This window comes from Chenopodium quinoa, unplaced genomic scaffold (genome assembly GCF_001683475.1).
Source record: "Chenopodium quinoa cultivar QQ74 unplaced genomic scaffold, ASM168347v1, whole genome shotgun sequence".
Classification (NCBI taxonomy): domain Eukaryota; kingdom Viridiplantae; phylum Streptophyta; class Magnoliopsida; order Caryophyllales; family Amaranthaceae; genus Chenopodium; species Chenopodium quinoa.
In genome coordinates, this window is record NW_018742630.1 from 1861907 (window position 1) to 1877647 (window position 15741).

Below are 15741 nucleotides of genomic sequence, written 5' to 3' on the forward strand. Positions count from 1 at the left end.
GTTATCACAACATCTTTAGACATAAACTCAAATCTAATGTGCATGGACTATAAAACTCTTTTAAAAATGATACTTTAATATTAAATTATAACTTTGAAATAGGTATTTATATTTTAGAAAACTAACCATGAAGAAAATAAAGGAATAGGATTAAAGAGAATTGGATTTGCGTTGGAAAGAATAGGTAGAACTTGCGGAGGCCATAACTCCTTCAATATAACTCCGAATTGGGTGATTCTTGAGCCTAACGTCAAGGATTTTTCGAGAGGAACAATTTACTTAATAGAATAACCCCAAAACTGACTAGATGTGCCCGAAAATTGGCTCCAAAGATATACGGGCTGATTTTCTTTTAGAAAAGAGGAGAAGAAAAGTAGGAAAAAGGTTGAGGGAAAAGAAGAATAAGAGAGAAGAAGAGAATTGAGTTTTTGGTGTAAGGAATATGAGAGTTATGAGGGGGGTATTTATAGGCTAGCTCATGCAAGAATTATGTTAGGAGAATGTAGAAGAATTATGGTAAAAAGAGTTAAGGAAATTACTTAGAGAAGATAAAGAAATATGGAAAATTTTTGTTATTAAGGTGATTATAAATAATAGAATTAAGGAAAGTGTGTTGTCATAAAAAATAATATGGCAAAAGAGATTACTTGGGGGAATAATCAAGGAAGATATAAGGTAGGAAAATAAGATGATCAAATATTTAGAAGATGGAGAAATAAAATTGAGGATAATAAGAGATTTTAAGGAGATAATTAAAAATACAATTTTTCAAAATAAATCACCCAAAATTTGACCATGAGGGCCAAAAATATTGAGTTTTCATAGCACAAATTTTCGGATCCTATTAGTATATTTTAGGGAGTTATTTTGCTAGATTTAAAGGAATTAAAAATAATCGTGTAAATAATATTTGTTGTATAAAATAATTAATTAAAAAGATACCAATTATTCACTAAATAAATTAACCTAAAATAAATTAGATTTTCCACACTAGGAAAATCCGAAAATCTTAGTCAATAATTAGGAATTTTCGGAACTTATTAATTAAATTATAACATATAGTTTTTGCTTTAATTAAAATATCCTGAATATATAAATAATCCGGTTTAAAATAAAATAAATGGATAATAAGTCTTATCCAAAATCCCAAAATAATTATTGAGTTTTAAAATGTATTTGGCGCCAAAATTCAAATATCATTTTGGCTCCAAAATTCAAATAGTAAAATAAATTACTAAGATACGTTTAAAAATACGGGGTATTACATTTATTAATATCATTTAGAAAATATTAATTAATTAATTAATTAGAAAATACGTTTAAAAATACGGGGTATTACATTTATTACCCCTTTAATGTATTACCCTCAATCCAAGCATGCCCCAAGTGTATAAAACTAATAATGCTATACACAAAAAGTTGGAACATTTATATATTAAATGTACTTTTAGGATTCACATTAATATCGTTGGGAGCTTGGTTGGGGAAACGAATGATATGCGGTTTTGTTATGAGAGGAGTGTAAGTAAATGAAAAATAGCAATGTACGTAACGAAATTTAATTGCGTTGATGTCTTTTGAGTGAAAAGACATGTTTTTACTACCTTTTCATGTACTTAGTAATGTAAGTAGGTAATTGTTTCGGGGTTTTCTGTGTCCCTTGGGAGAGTTACAATTCCAAGACTGGATTCCGGGCGCCTGTACCTGCAAAACAACGGAGACTCCGGTGGGGTGGAGTTCCGCCTCCGTCGATCAAGTTAGAATGTGTTCGGATGATGTAAAAAGTGCGAAAAGTATAGTATCTTCTCGGATTCCGAGATCGAGGGTATTCTTTGAGGTGAGAGGTAAATATCTGCAATTAATGATTGCTCTATTTTCAGTGGATGTTTGTGATATCCCCTTTGATGGGATTATCTCCCTATTTATAGGGTCTTAGAATCAACGCCACTATCCTAGGTTACGGAAACCTAGGATTGATGGGCTATCTCAGGAATTGGGCTTTGAAGGCCGTCATTTCCCTTGTTGAATGCGGGTGACACGTGTTAACTGATGAGTGGCCTTTATTGGGCCTGTCCTGAGATGACATGTGTCCCATTCTGATTAGGCCACGTGGCATGGGTATTTTTATCCAAATCATTTGCCCCTCACAGGGGTGACGTGGCGTGCCACGTAACGCCTGTGACTGGTGTCACATATTGACGGTTTTTTTTTTTTTTAATGACGGTTCGTCTCCTGGAGAAGTCATAGGGGTAACCCTAGTTCCATCCCCCTATAAGTAAGACTTCCCCCCCTTCCCTTCACTATTTTTGCATTCTAAAAAAAATTTAGAGAGAGGGAAAGAGAAGACTTAGGAAAAGCTCTGATACTGCCTGCGCTTGTTTTCATAAAACTTTTTGCTACTTCCGTCTGACACAGCCGGTATACCATTTGTGGACTCAACAAACAAAGCTTCAAGAAACCGCCTAGGTATATTTCCAGCAAATTCTCTTGCTTTCCAAGTAGCTACAGCCGGTCATTCGCTTGTGCACTCATCAAACAAAACTTCCGTGAATCGTCTGGGTATATTTCCAGCAAATTCTCTTGCTTTCCAAGTGGGTACATCCGATCAACCGTTTGCGTATCTTTCAAGCAGCTGATTGATTTCCGCCTGCCTTTAGGTCGGTCAACGCTTTACCTCACCTTCATAAACATCTTCGAGGTACCGTCTCTCCTCTTTGCAAATTTTTCGAGCTTTTTACCGTTTGTATGTATTGTATTGAATAATGGATTCACCCACCACACATGCGACATAGTCTAGGACAGTAGTCAGTCGATCTCCTGGTACGGCTGAGTCTTGGGGATGACGTCTGGGGGTGTTTGGACCACCATTGCTCTTCCTCGAATCCGACCGTCTTTGTGCATGTGCAGGATAATAGGGCTCGGACGAAGCGGACGACAATTGACCCAAATTATAGATTAGACGGCTCAGCTGAGGCGCCGGCTGACATAGAATATTATATTCCTCTGGGTGCACCTAGCACTCCGAGTGACGATATATTGGAAGAATCTGGTAGTGGAGACGACGCTGAGACCGTCCAACAATCTGACTCAGAAGGGTCAACCTCACTGCAGGCGGATGCCGTCAGTGAGGAGGATGAGGCGTACAAGTGGCCGTCTATATCCAACCCAACTAAAGCGCGCATGTCCGCCAGGGATATAATCACCCTAACATCCACCTTTCCCGCCTTTATAGAGAAACGTCTAGTGGGGGATGGGTGGGAAATTATTGTGCCGCCTGCTGGGGCAACAGTCGTCTGGGAGGACGACATCGAACATGCCGACAATTATTTCGACTGCTATGAGGCGGTATTCAAAGCCGGCCTCCGGTTTCCTCTTCATAACACGATCAAAGCCATTTTAATGGGCTATGACCTTGACATTTGGCAACGTACTAACACCTAATTCTTAGGTGAATATTATTAGTTATATCGCCGCCTGCGAGATGCAGGACATAACGCCCAACTGGGAGGCGCTTGCACATATGCATTACTTGAGCCGTGCCCCAGGCGGCTGGAAGGCGTGGTATACTTTAACCACGCATCCGGAGTACATGATGACACTAGACAAGCCGTCTAAGTGGAGTAACTAGAAAAGCAAGTTCTACTTGGTTTCCTCCTCCTTTGGACTCTAAACCATCAGCTCCGCCAGTACAATAAGGAGCTGACTCTCCTCGGAAAAAAATGTGCCCTTCCGCGGGTCCTTGAGGAAGCTTGGACACAAATAATAGAGCCGAAATTTTTCAAAAGGACCACCATGCCTCTGGATGATGGAACTGATAATTGTACCCAAGAACTAGGTACCCCATCCGGACTGGCTCAAGGATGAGGCTTTCCTCTCCGCCTGCGGCCTTAGTACCTTTTTTAGCAGACGTGCGTTGACCAATTAACTGGCGCTTTTGTGCCGTCTCTATGATTTTGTGTTGTTTTGTATTTAACCTGCTGGTTTTCCTTTTGCAAAAATAGGTCTAGAAATGGTTCCGCCTGAAAAGACTCCGGCTAGGTCAGCAGCCTAGATCCGGAAGGATTAACTGGAAAAGAGAAGGGCCAAACTGGCGGCCAAGGATGACGGGGTAAGCTCCGGTTGTGTCTTTTAACTTGCAAATATTTATTGTCATCAGAAAGCTCTTAACCGACTGTGGCCATTTTGTTTCACTTTCAGGGTGGAAGTAAAAACATTCCACGATCCATCTAAAAAATGCTCAAACGGAAGGCTGAGGAATCTTCTAAGGCTCCTTCCAAAGCAAGGAAAGCCCCGCCTGCTCAGACGACATCATCAAGGCCGCCTATACAGGACAGGACGACCACAGCAGGCAAGAGCGTTAAAGATCTCAGTTTGAGTGCCGAGACGGCTGACTAAGACCCAGACGTCTCTGAGAAGCCGAAGAGTGGCATGCCACTCAATGCTGCATCCGGCTTGGCAGCGGCTGAGGGTAGGGTGCCCCCTTAGTCTGAACATCAAGGTATAGCTTACAGCTTTGATCCCTCATGGCCGCTTGGGCCTATGCAAGTCAAATCCCAAGTTACCCAATCGGAGGATTCCTCTAGCAGCCGGTAAAATATAGGTGCCGCCTATGCTGCTGTCTCACCACATCATTCTATTGGTGTAGATGCCTCTCCAAGATGGCCTGACCTCTAACAATACTCCAGACGGATGCTGAAGTGCCTCACCCGGTCTGAAAAGGAGTCGGTCCCGGGGGTACATCAGGTCAACATGGACCGCATTTATGCTTTGCTTGCTGAGGTAATTTTCCGGCTATGTTAACTAAGCTAAATTAGCTCTTTACCAACTGAGATATATGAGGTAAATTAACTTTTTGCCGGATGAGTTAACAGAGGTAAATTAACATTTTACTGGCTGAGTTTTGTAGGTAATGCTGAGAGTGGAAGGGCTCAAAGTCCCTTTTAAAAAGAAGCAAGAGGAGGTAAGAGATGCCAATAAACGAGCGGTTGATACCCTTGATGTTGCTCAATACAAATGTACTATGAATGAAATAAGGACTAAAGCCCGAGAGATGAAACAGGAGGAGCTGATCAAGGAGCTCACAAATGTTGTGGAGACGGCCAATAATAAGACGTCTGACCTTGAACTTTAAATAAAAAACCTTCAGTCAGATCTAAAGGCACTAGAGGATGCTGATAAGGAGAATACCTAGCTTAGGGAAGACGTCTCCCGACTGAAGGACGAGCTGGCCCAGGTGCAAATTGACCACAAGGCGGAGATGGCTGCTGAACAAGAACGGCTGGTGGATGAGAATGAGCGAGATTGTGAAGCTCGCATGAAAATGGCATGGAATCTCATCCACCCAGGCTATGACTAGGAGTTTTTCAACTTGAGGTACAAGTATGCCTCTAAGGTATATGATGCCCAGTCCCTTGGTCTTGAAGCGCCGGCTCCCTTTGAAGAATGGGTCGGCATTGAGTCGTATAATGAGGAGCATGAGGAGCAAGAAGAGCAAGTGTCGGTTGACACTGATCAAGTTCAACCAATGCAACCTAAAAGTGCGCTCCCATCCGGTCAGGACTAGATGGTGCCTCCTCCTCGGCAACAACAAAAATAAACTTGTCTTTGTTCCCGGCCTGCGTGCCGAGTATTTCTATGTAACTTTAATCAACAATCTGTTATTTTTTCGGATGTGGATCCGGTGTGACAATCTTCAGCTCCCGATTTTTTATGCCAGGGGCTTTTAATGAATTAGCCGACTGAGTCGGTTTTGTCAATCTTTGCAATTTGTATTAATTTTTCAATCTTTGCAATTTTTCAATATGCACATATTTTGCTAAGTAGCCTAATACTTGCGGTTTATCGGATGCACCAGGTGTATTTGCCCCTAGACGGATGTGCGCTTGGTTTTAAAAAGGGTATGACTAATGTTCATGTCAATCAATCACCAAGGTGATTGCTCCAACCCAAGCGGACAGTCGTCTAGTGAGCATCCGGTTTGAACGTCAGACGGTCATTGACTGTATCTGAATCAACTTTCAGAATTTAATTTTAAGTTGGAATGACAAGCGATTTTTGCTATGGTGTCTAGGTTCTATCTTAGGTTATTCAGGTCAACTGGCTGTGATTTAGTCATGGGATTAATCAGTCCTTGTCGGTTGCTTCCTACGACGAGTTCACCCGGATGGGCTTAGCTACGGATAAGAGCAGACGAATTAACGTTTAGTAGCAGACGGCCATTGGCCGTGTATAGCTACCTTAAACGAGCAATGTTTTTTAGCTGCTAAGGTTCTAACTTAGCTTAAATCTTCTAATTTACCCGTTTGTAGTGATTTTGAGCAACAACAGGTTATATCCAACCAAGATGGTTACTGGTCACCGTTTTTTACATTACAGGCGATGACTTATGGTAACTAGGTCTCACTTGATCATTTGAACGGCTGTGAATTAACCTTATCCGGACAATGTGTAGAGCCGTTCATTTTTAAGTTTATAGAGCAATGTACCACCCAAATGGGAGATGCTCTCTGCGGCGAATTCACCCGGATGGGCGTCGCCGGATGCCCACTCATGTTGGAGCAGGCAATGGTTTGTAGTATTATCCAGCCATTGGCCTTATCAATGTCATCCGACCCTTGGCCTCTTTAGCTGCTAAGTTTTTGGACTTAGCTTATATCTACTTATGTTGGAGCAGACTTAAAATTTTAACAAGTCCGTTTGTACATTGCACAGACAATATTCATATAGAAAGAAATAAATAGTGTTGAGAATAAAAAGCAACCTTTCATTGATATGCTTTTCATTTACAATAAATTTACAAGTCTTAGAAGTAGTACTTTTTTAAGTTGTCTACATTCTAAGTTCTAGCTAGCCGTCTACCGTCTGGGGTTTCCAGGCGGTAGGTGCCGCCTTGTACTTCTTCATAGATCCGGTAGGAGCCTTCTAATTGGGATTCAGATTTCCTTGCTCATTTGCCCTACCGGTTGCCTCCATTTTCTGTAACACAAAGTCCCTTACTTTCAAGGGCCGTTTGTGTACTCTTTTGTTGTAGGCTCTTGTCATTCTCAGACGATAAATCTTATGACGTAAGGCAGCATTGCCCCTGCGCTCCGGGAGTGAGTCCAATGCTAGCCATATGGTCTCCTAATTAGCCTATTCGTCATAAAACATAACCCGAAGAGTCGACTCATAGTGCTTAATAGGCAAGACGACTTCTGCGCTGTATGTCATAAGAAACAGGGTTTCACCGGTTGCCCCTTTTTTAGTTGTTCTGATGGCCCATAGGACATGAGGCAACTCATCTGCCCATAGACCGCCAGCCCATTCAATTTTCTTCTTAATGCTGTTTGAGATAAGCTTGTTGAAGGCTTCAACGTGGTCGTTTGCTTGGGGACGGCTGACTGATGCAAAGCAATGTGAGATCCCTTGATCTCCCAACCAATTCTTGAGGGTAGGTGTCTCAAGATGAGAGCCATTGTCAAAGACTATAGACATAGGTACCCCAAATCGGGTGATAATATTCCTCCAAATGAAGGAGATGACATCCTTTGTCTTTATGCCTTTGACCGCCTCTACTTCTACTCATTTGGTGAAGTAGTCAACAACAATTAGAATATATCGCCGTTCGCTTGTAGCAGGCATATACGGGCCGAAAATGTCCATGCCCCATTTGGCGAATGGCACTGGACTGTGAATAGCCGTCAGATCAGTAGCCGGACGGTGTATGAGCTTGCCAAATCTTTGACACTTGTCACACTTCTTCACCATTTCCATGGCGTCTGCCTCAAGAGTAGGCCAAAAATAACCTTGCCGCCTGGCCCTTTTTGCTAAAGACCTGCCGCCTATGTGTGATGCACAAAAACCCGAGTGCAGATCCTCTAGAACCTCTTTCCCCCTTTCTGGGGTGAAACATTTAAATAGCGGTTGCAAATAACCCTTCTTGAAAAGTTCTCCCTTATGAAACTCAAAGCTTGCGGCACGTTTTTTCATTGCAGCCGCTTCTGAGGATACACCTAGCAGAGTGTCGTCTGCTAGATAAGCTCGAATGCCATTCATCCAGGTCGAGCTTCGGTCCAGGATTCCAATGAGATCTTGTTCAATACTCCTTTTTTCCATAACTTCCCAAAAAACTGACCTAGGTATCACAGGAGGCGGATGATGCCAGCTTAGAGAGAGCATCCGCCTGATTGTTTTTTGACCTGGGCACTTGACTTAGATGAAATTCATCAAGTGTCCTAGCCTCGTCTTTGACCGTCTACAAGTATTTGATCATAGCCAGATGGGTGGCCTCATAGTCACTATGGTATTGGCTAACGGTAAATTGTGAATCAGAGCAGGCGTCAACTTTTCTTGCCCCTGCCGCCTTACATATGCGGATATCGGCTAACAGGGCTTCATATTCTGCCTCATTATTTGAGGCTTGGAACTTGAACTGAAGTGCATATTCGTACTTAACTTGTCTCCTTCAGGGGACTGACATATAACGCCTACACCGCAGCCATTCATTGTAGAGCCCCCGTCTACATACACTTTCCAAACCCGGTCAAGATTCTTTGGCTCAGCCGGCCTTGTCATTTCGACAATGAAGTCGGCAAATGCCTAACCCTTCACTGCCTTCCTTGGTTCAAAAGAGAGTTCAAGACTCTGCATTTTAATAACCCATTTGAGCATCCTACCGGATAACTCCAAGGTTGTCATTGGCCGCTTGAGGGGTTGATATGTGTAGATCACAACTGGATGTGCCAAGAAGTAAGGCTTCAACTTCTTGACTGCCATGAAAAGAGCAAGGCCAAATTTTTCAGCCATGGGGTACCGTAGTTCAGCATTTTGAAGAACATAGCTAATCAAATAGACCGAGAGCTGAATGCCGTCTCTCTCAGCAAGGAGAATAGCACTGAGGGCATGGTATGAGATGGCTAAGTACATGTAAAGCACCTCATGCGGCAAAGGGCTAACAAGCCTTGACAATGAGTGCAAGTGTTATTTCAACTTCTAAAAGGCCGCCTCAGCATCCTCCCCCCATTCAAATCTAGTCTTCTTTTTGATTTCTTGGAAGAAGTAGAGGCACTTGTCTCCTGATCGGCTGAGGAATCTCCCCAATGCCGCCAGACAACCGGTTAATTTTTGTACTTCTTTGACAGTGCGAGGTGACTTCATGTCAATAATCGCATGTATCTTCTTTGGGTTGGCCTTTATCCCCCTTTGATCAATCAGAAATCCGAGAAACTTCCCAGACTCAACACCAAAGGCACACTTCTTGGGATTAAGCATGACCTTGTGCCGCCTGAGGGTGGTGAAGGTTTCTCGAAGGTCAGCAAGGTGATCCGTCAGTAGCTTGGATTTGATTATCATGTCATCAATGTACACCTCTACATTCCTCCCAATTTGATTAATGAAGACTGTATTAATCATTCGTTGGAAGGTAGCAGGCACATTTTTCAACCCAAACGACATCACGATATAACAAAATAACCCTTGATCAGTGACGATGGAATGATGACGGCCTTGGATGCATTCAGTTTTCGACGGCCCAATATCAGATTATAGGCGGTCAACTCCTCAACGACCAAGAACCGAACTACCATGTGGCGTCCTTCTCCCTTCTCCCCTAACCGGATGGGTAGGTCAATCCTCCCTACCGGATGCACTACTCGACCCTTAAAACCAACTAAAGGGTGAGATACTTTGTGCATACTGCTGGGCTTGTACATGAGCTTTGCCAAGCACTTATGGCTAATCGGGTCAGACGAACTCCCGGTGTCAATAAGGATCCGACCTACCTTCCAGTTAGCCACTTTGCATTCAATGACTATAGGGTCATCATGTGGCCGTCTGACCTTGCCCCTGTCCTTCTTAGTGACAATGACCTCAGGAAAGGTGTCTTTTGACACCTGGCCCTCATCAACTGAGTTGACATCCAGCCGCCTGATATAGTCTTTGGTGCCTCGGATGGTTGGACCCCCTCCAGCAAAGTCGCCTGCTATTGCATAGATCGGCTCTTCATCAGTGTCCGAACTATTAGCAGGTTGGGCTGCCTTTTTGGACGGCTGTCCATTGTTTGTCCTTAGGGTAACCTCGGACTTCAGAATATAGGACTTCCGCACCCCTTATCATCCAGATGGTCCAACAACCGTTTGAGGCTATAACAATCGTTGGTGTCATGGCCTATGTCCTCATGGAAATGACAATATTTGTTCTTGTTCCGATTTTTTACGGAATCTTTCATTGCAGCCGTTTTCTCGATAGTCACCCGGTCTTTGATCTCCATGAGGATGGTGTAGCAGTCCTTGTTAAACTCATACTTGGGAACGTACGGTTTAAACTCTTTTTATTTCTTCTTTTTCTAGGATGGCTGTTCAAAGTCATCTGCCACCCAGACTTCTTTTCTATTCTTGCTCTCATCTTTTTTAGCCGGCTGAGCAGGTCGACTCTATTTTTTGTCGGACTTCTTAGGGTGCGACTGCTTACTGATGGCGCAAAGTACAATCGCCTATATATAGGCTTCCGCCTCCATCAAAGCTTCTTGGAGGGTAGCAACCCTCTTTCTGACGAGGTCGAACTTAAAGGTCGACCCGTCCTTCAGACCTTTAAAGAAGTCTGTGTAAGCCACTTCGTCAGACAACCCTTAAATCAGAATTCTCATCAGGTTGAACCGCCTGACATAGGACCTAAGCCCTTCTCTAATTCCCTGATGTATGGCACCCAAGTCAAGACTTGTTTTTTTAGTAGGGATGTTCATAGAGAAGTTAGAAGCAAACAAGTACGCAAGCGTCTTAAAGCTATTGATGTAGCCGGCTGGCAGGTTGCTAAACCATCGGACTGAACATCAGAATAAGTCTTCTTTGATCCATCCGGATGACCTTCCTTTTCCCTATTTCAGGGAATCGGATCTTGGACAGATCAATCACAGGCCGGTTCCCCTACTTTGGTTTAGGATGTGGAGTAGGCATATGGTCCCTGGTCGGTTTTTTCTTTTCAGGGGAAAAGGTTTCTTGGGTGACTGACCCCTGCTGGAGCCAGCCGTCTTCTTGTTGATCAAGTTCTTGATTTCCCCTTTAAAACTTGTCATGAATTTCATGAGTTCGTCTTTAGTAATTGGGGCTGCGCCTTCTGTCGCCTGGGTTGTCCAGACGGCTATCTAGCTGTCTTACTTGGACCAACTTGCTTTTTGCCTCGTTCCCTTGTTTCCATGGGACGGGTGTGCCTGGTTCCGAGTGACCCGTTTGGGGCCACATAGGTTTCGACTTAAAGTCGTCCCCACTGTCTTAGTCTGAATAGACCTCAACCTCGACCGTAGGCCGTTTCTCGTTAGCAGGCGGTACAGACTTATGTGAAGCCATCTTAGAAGTACTCTTCCCATAGACGACGCCAAATGTTTCAGGGTTTTCTGTGTCCCTCGGGAGAGTTACAATTCCAAGACTGGATTCCGGGCGCTTGTACCTGCAAAACAACGGAGACTCCGGTGGGGTGAAGTTCCGCCTCCGACGATCAAGTTAGAACGTGTTCGGATGATGTAAAAAGTGCGGAAAGTAAAGTATCTTCTCAGATTCCGAGATCGAGGGTATTCTCTGAGGTGAGAGGTAAATATCTGCAATTAATGATTGCTCTGTTTTCAGTGAATGTTTGTGAATATCCCCTTTGATGGGAATATCTCCCTATTCGTAGGGTCTTGGAATCAGCGCCACTATCCTAGGTTACGGAAACCTAGCTAGGATTGATGGGTCGTCTCAAGAATTGGGCTTTGAAGGCCGTCATTTTCCCTTGCTGAATGCGGGTGACACGTGTCAACTGATGAGTGGCCTTTATTAGGCATGTCCTGAGATGACACGTGTCCCATTTTGATTGGGCCACGTGGCATGGGTAATTTTACCCAAATCAGTAATTATGATATTTATTATAATTAAGTTACGTAGTTATAATATTTATTATAATTAATTTATGTTGATGTCTTTTGGGTGAAAAGACATAACTCTTGAGGGACACTAGTTTATGTACATCCCTCATTCTCTATAAATAGCAATGGTTATATAATGTGAATGGATGATAAAAGATGATCAAGAAAACACCATTAAACTTGCTTCCTTTGAGATAATTTTCTAGAGTATTTTCTCTTGGGTTTTAACAAACACTTGCTCACAAACTTCTTGTAGATTGGTTTAGTTAAACAACCTAAATCAATTGATCTCTTCTTCGTATCTCAATAGTTTTATCGTGTTTAACCCTGTTGTTTTGTAGAGGGGCGATAATAAACTATTAGGAAAGCGACATCAAGTTACGTGCCTAGAAGAAATATCCAGTCCCTCTTGTTTTATCCTCCATTTTGTTCTAACAATCTAATAGTTTATTAATCATTGTGGATATGCATTATTCTATATGTAATGAAGCCATCAAAAATTTATGTCGGGTAATTTAAGGATGTCAGTTTTGTCATGGACAAATAAAGATGAACACATCTTGTTGACAGTCCTTAATGCGGGAAGAAGAGATGGTTATAAACACAATATATATTTTGTTGAGTGTATTTTGATGGTCATATCGAAATGATGATACACGATGTGTGGGAAATCAAAGAATTTCTATGAGAATAGATTAGCAACAATGGCTACGATGTGGCGGTACTTCAATTATGCATGTGTGACATGTGTTGGCCGGTAATGTAAGTTTGTAGACATCTAAAAATGTCACCCCAAAACTAAACCCAATGATGAACAACCTTTCGCCGCCATTATTGGTCGGGTCGAATATTTAATCTCGGGAGTGCTTAAAATCCATATTCAGTCAAACACAAGCTACAAATCAGTCCAAGTATTTAGTCAAAGCATGGTCCAACCCTCATTTTAGCACAAACCATTTTATTCCATTTCATGTTATTTATTAATTAAGCCCGATTAATAAATATTAAAAATCTAAACCTGAAATAAGTCCGGAATAGCTGGAACGACGCATAATTATCCCGTACTTAATGTAAAATAAAAGATAAAAATGAATTTAGACAGAATTCCAGAAAAATGTATCTGCCGTGCCACGGTAGACATGCTGCACCACGGCAGACATTGCCGTGACAAGACAATTTTCTTGACCCGGTTTTATCTTTTAACACACTTTGACATTTTGAAATGATAGAACTCACTGCCGAGCCACGTCATAATTATCGTGCCATGGTGGACATTGCCGTGTAACGACAATTTGTACCGTAATACAGCGTGGCGCAGAAATTTGTTCTGCTATGGCGCCTCATTTCTAGGGTTCCGGACCTCACTCCTCTTATTTTCTCTATAAATACGAGGCTGATTTTACAGTCTCGGGGTACCAAATAATTCACTCTTTCTCTCTTATGCTTTAGCCTAAACACTTGCCTCCCCTATTCTCACAATTCATCCCCTAAGCACTCCCTGGAGTCCATACTTTACCCGAAGTTCTATACTAAAACCAAGGCGTGAAAGGTAGAACTGTTTGAGAGTTTGGCCCCAAATCAACTTTACTTTCATTTGATTTAATTTCTATTTTATCATTTCCTTGAAGAAGTTACTAACGTTTTTATTCTTTTATAGTTGCAAGCAAACACAACCAAAGTAAGGAATCATGTTCCTTTTGTTCCTGTTATATTTCCATTGATTTTTGTTATGTTTGTCATATATTAATCGTTGTTATTATGGTTAAATTGCTTCCAATGTTATTGTTGTTCTATTATTGTTGTTGATCACCATATTGCATGTTAAAGGGAATACGTAATTGAATATAATGCCTAATAAGATAATTTGGATGACCGGTTTAGAATCCTTTTTAATCTTGTTGTTTAATTCAAATAGTCACTAATATTTTGAATTATATGTTACATTAACATTCAACCAATTTAGCTTAATATTAGTTTAGAGAAACTTGAATCTTTGTATTGTGTGCCTTTGAGATTGCAGGAATACTTTTCACCGTAAGAGTCGAGTAGAGGCCAATACGGGCGAATGTGACTCCATGACTCACTTAGTGCCATCATCCCCGATCTTCCTTTCATGGTTCCGAACCATATGGAGTTAGTAATCTCATGATTATGAATGGGGTGTAACCTTCACGGGTCAATTGTTGTTGTCTTTCGTTGTCCCTTATTCGTGGTTGGCCTTAAATGATCCGTGAAAGGTTTATAAGTTCCTTAAAAACTTGTTAGCGACTCCCTACTTTCCTTGTCCCGAATTGTATAATGTCAATTCCCACTTCCTATGATTGCCAAACATATTCACAACATGCTTAAGTAGGCGCTTCGAATGACACCTACAGTTTGGCGACTCCACTAGGGAGGATTTTTGATTATTTATCGATTTGAGTGATTAGTATTTAATTGAGATGAGTGGATGAGACTTGAAAGATTCTTGAATCATATTCCTGTGATTAATTTGGCATTTTTGCATATGCATTAACGTTTTAACATCGTATTTATGTTCGCCTCGTAGTAAAATTCGAATAACCTAATCGCGATCAAAAAATCAAAGGCATTGTGTTGAGTCCCTTAGGTTTTGATTGATAGTTTTGAATGATGACAAACAGCTAAGGGAAACAGGTCCTTGAAAGTGTTCGATACAGTTGGGGGAACCAGCTAACATAGAACACTGTTTCCCCAGACAAGTTATTACTTACAAGAGTTATCTATTGAACTAACTTGTCTTTATACAGGGAACAGTTATATGATAAAAGTGTTATGTACTGGTAGGGAACCAGTATGTACTGTTTCCATGGTTGCTACGTGGTACAACAGTCACTTACTTTATATTGTGCATTAACCTTATTGATTGTGCAGAATATAAGTTGATTCCAAGTCTTGAATCAGATAGGACTTTCGAAGAGATTGAAGAAAGTTCCATTGGTTACAATTGAGGTTATCTAAAGAAGGTTTTCAAGACTTGAAGTTTACATGAAGGAAGATCCACATCAAGAAAGAGCTTTTTTTAGGATCTTCATGTAAATGCTCCGTAGTATGGTTTATTAATGGATATATAAAGTGCTTTAAATATATCGAGCATCGTTGTGAAATTTGGTACAAGGATTGGAACAAATTTCATAACATGTTCAAGTCAGGGAACCAGGTCTGGGGACCAGGTTAACTGATCAGGTTATTAGAGCTGCGATTTTAAAAAGATTTTATAAAAAGATTTTTTATTGAAAATTCAGTTTTGAAAATATATCTTGGCAGCTGTAAATAGATGAGATATAATCTTTAAATACCTAAAAACTAGGAGTAATTATCTTGAGTTGATTTTATCTTATCATAGAATCAATTAAAGATAAATACTTACCTAAATCATGTTTATCTTATTGGCATGATTTATGGTAACTAGGGTTTCGGTTTTCTAAGACTATAAATACAATCTATTTGCTAATAATCTGCATACATCTCTCACACGCATAAAAAGGAGTTTTTCATTATTGAGAGCAAAAGCACTAAATCCATTATTGAATCATATACAAGAGCATCTAGTGTTTAATATTTTCTCTACATTAACTTTTGAGAGTTAGATCATTAGAGAGTTTTGATCTTGTAATTGAGTCTTTGGCAAAGAGGCTAAAGGCTGGGTGAGTGTTTGTGAGTTCAAACACGTTTAGAACTTACGAGGGTAAGTTGAGAGCATACTCGGAGTAGAGTGTGGGGTTTGCTGGTTCCCGGAGTAGGGAAACATCAGAGTGTTCTTTGTCTTTGTTTTTCGGAGTAGATTAATAAAGAACTTAGGATAGGAGGACGTAGGCCTGAGTTGGCTGAACCTCGTTAAATTTGTTGTG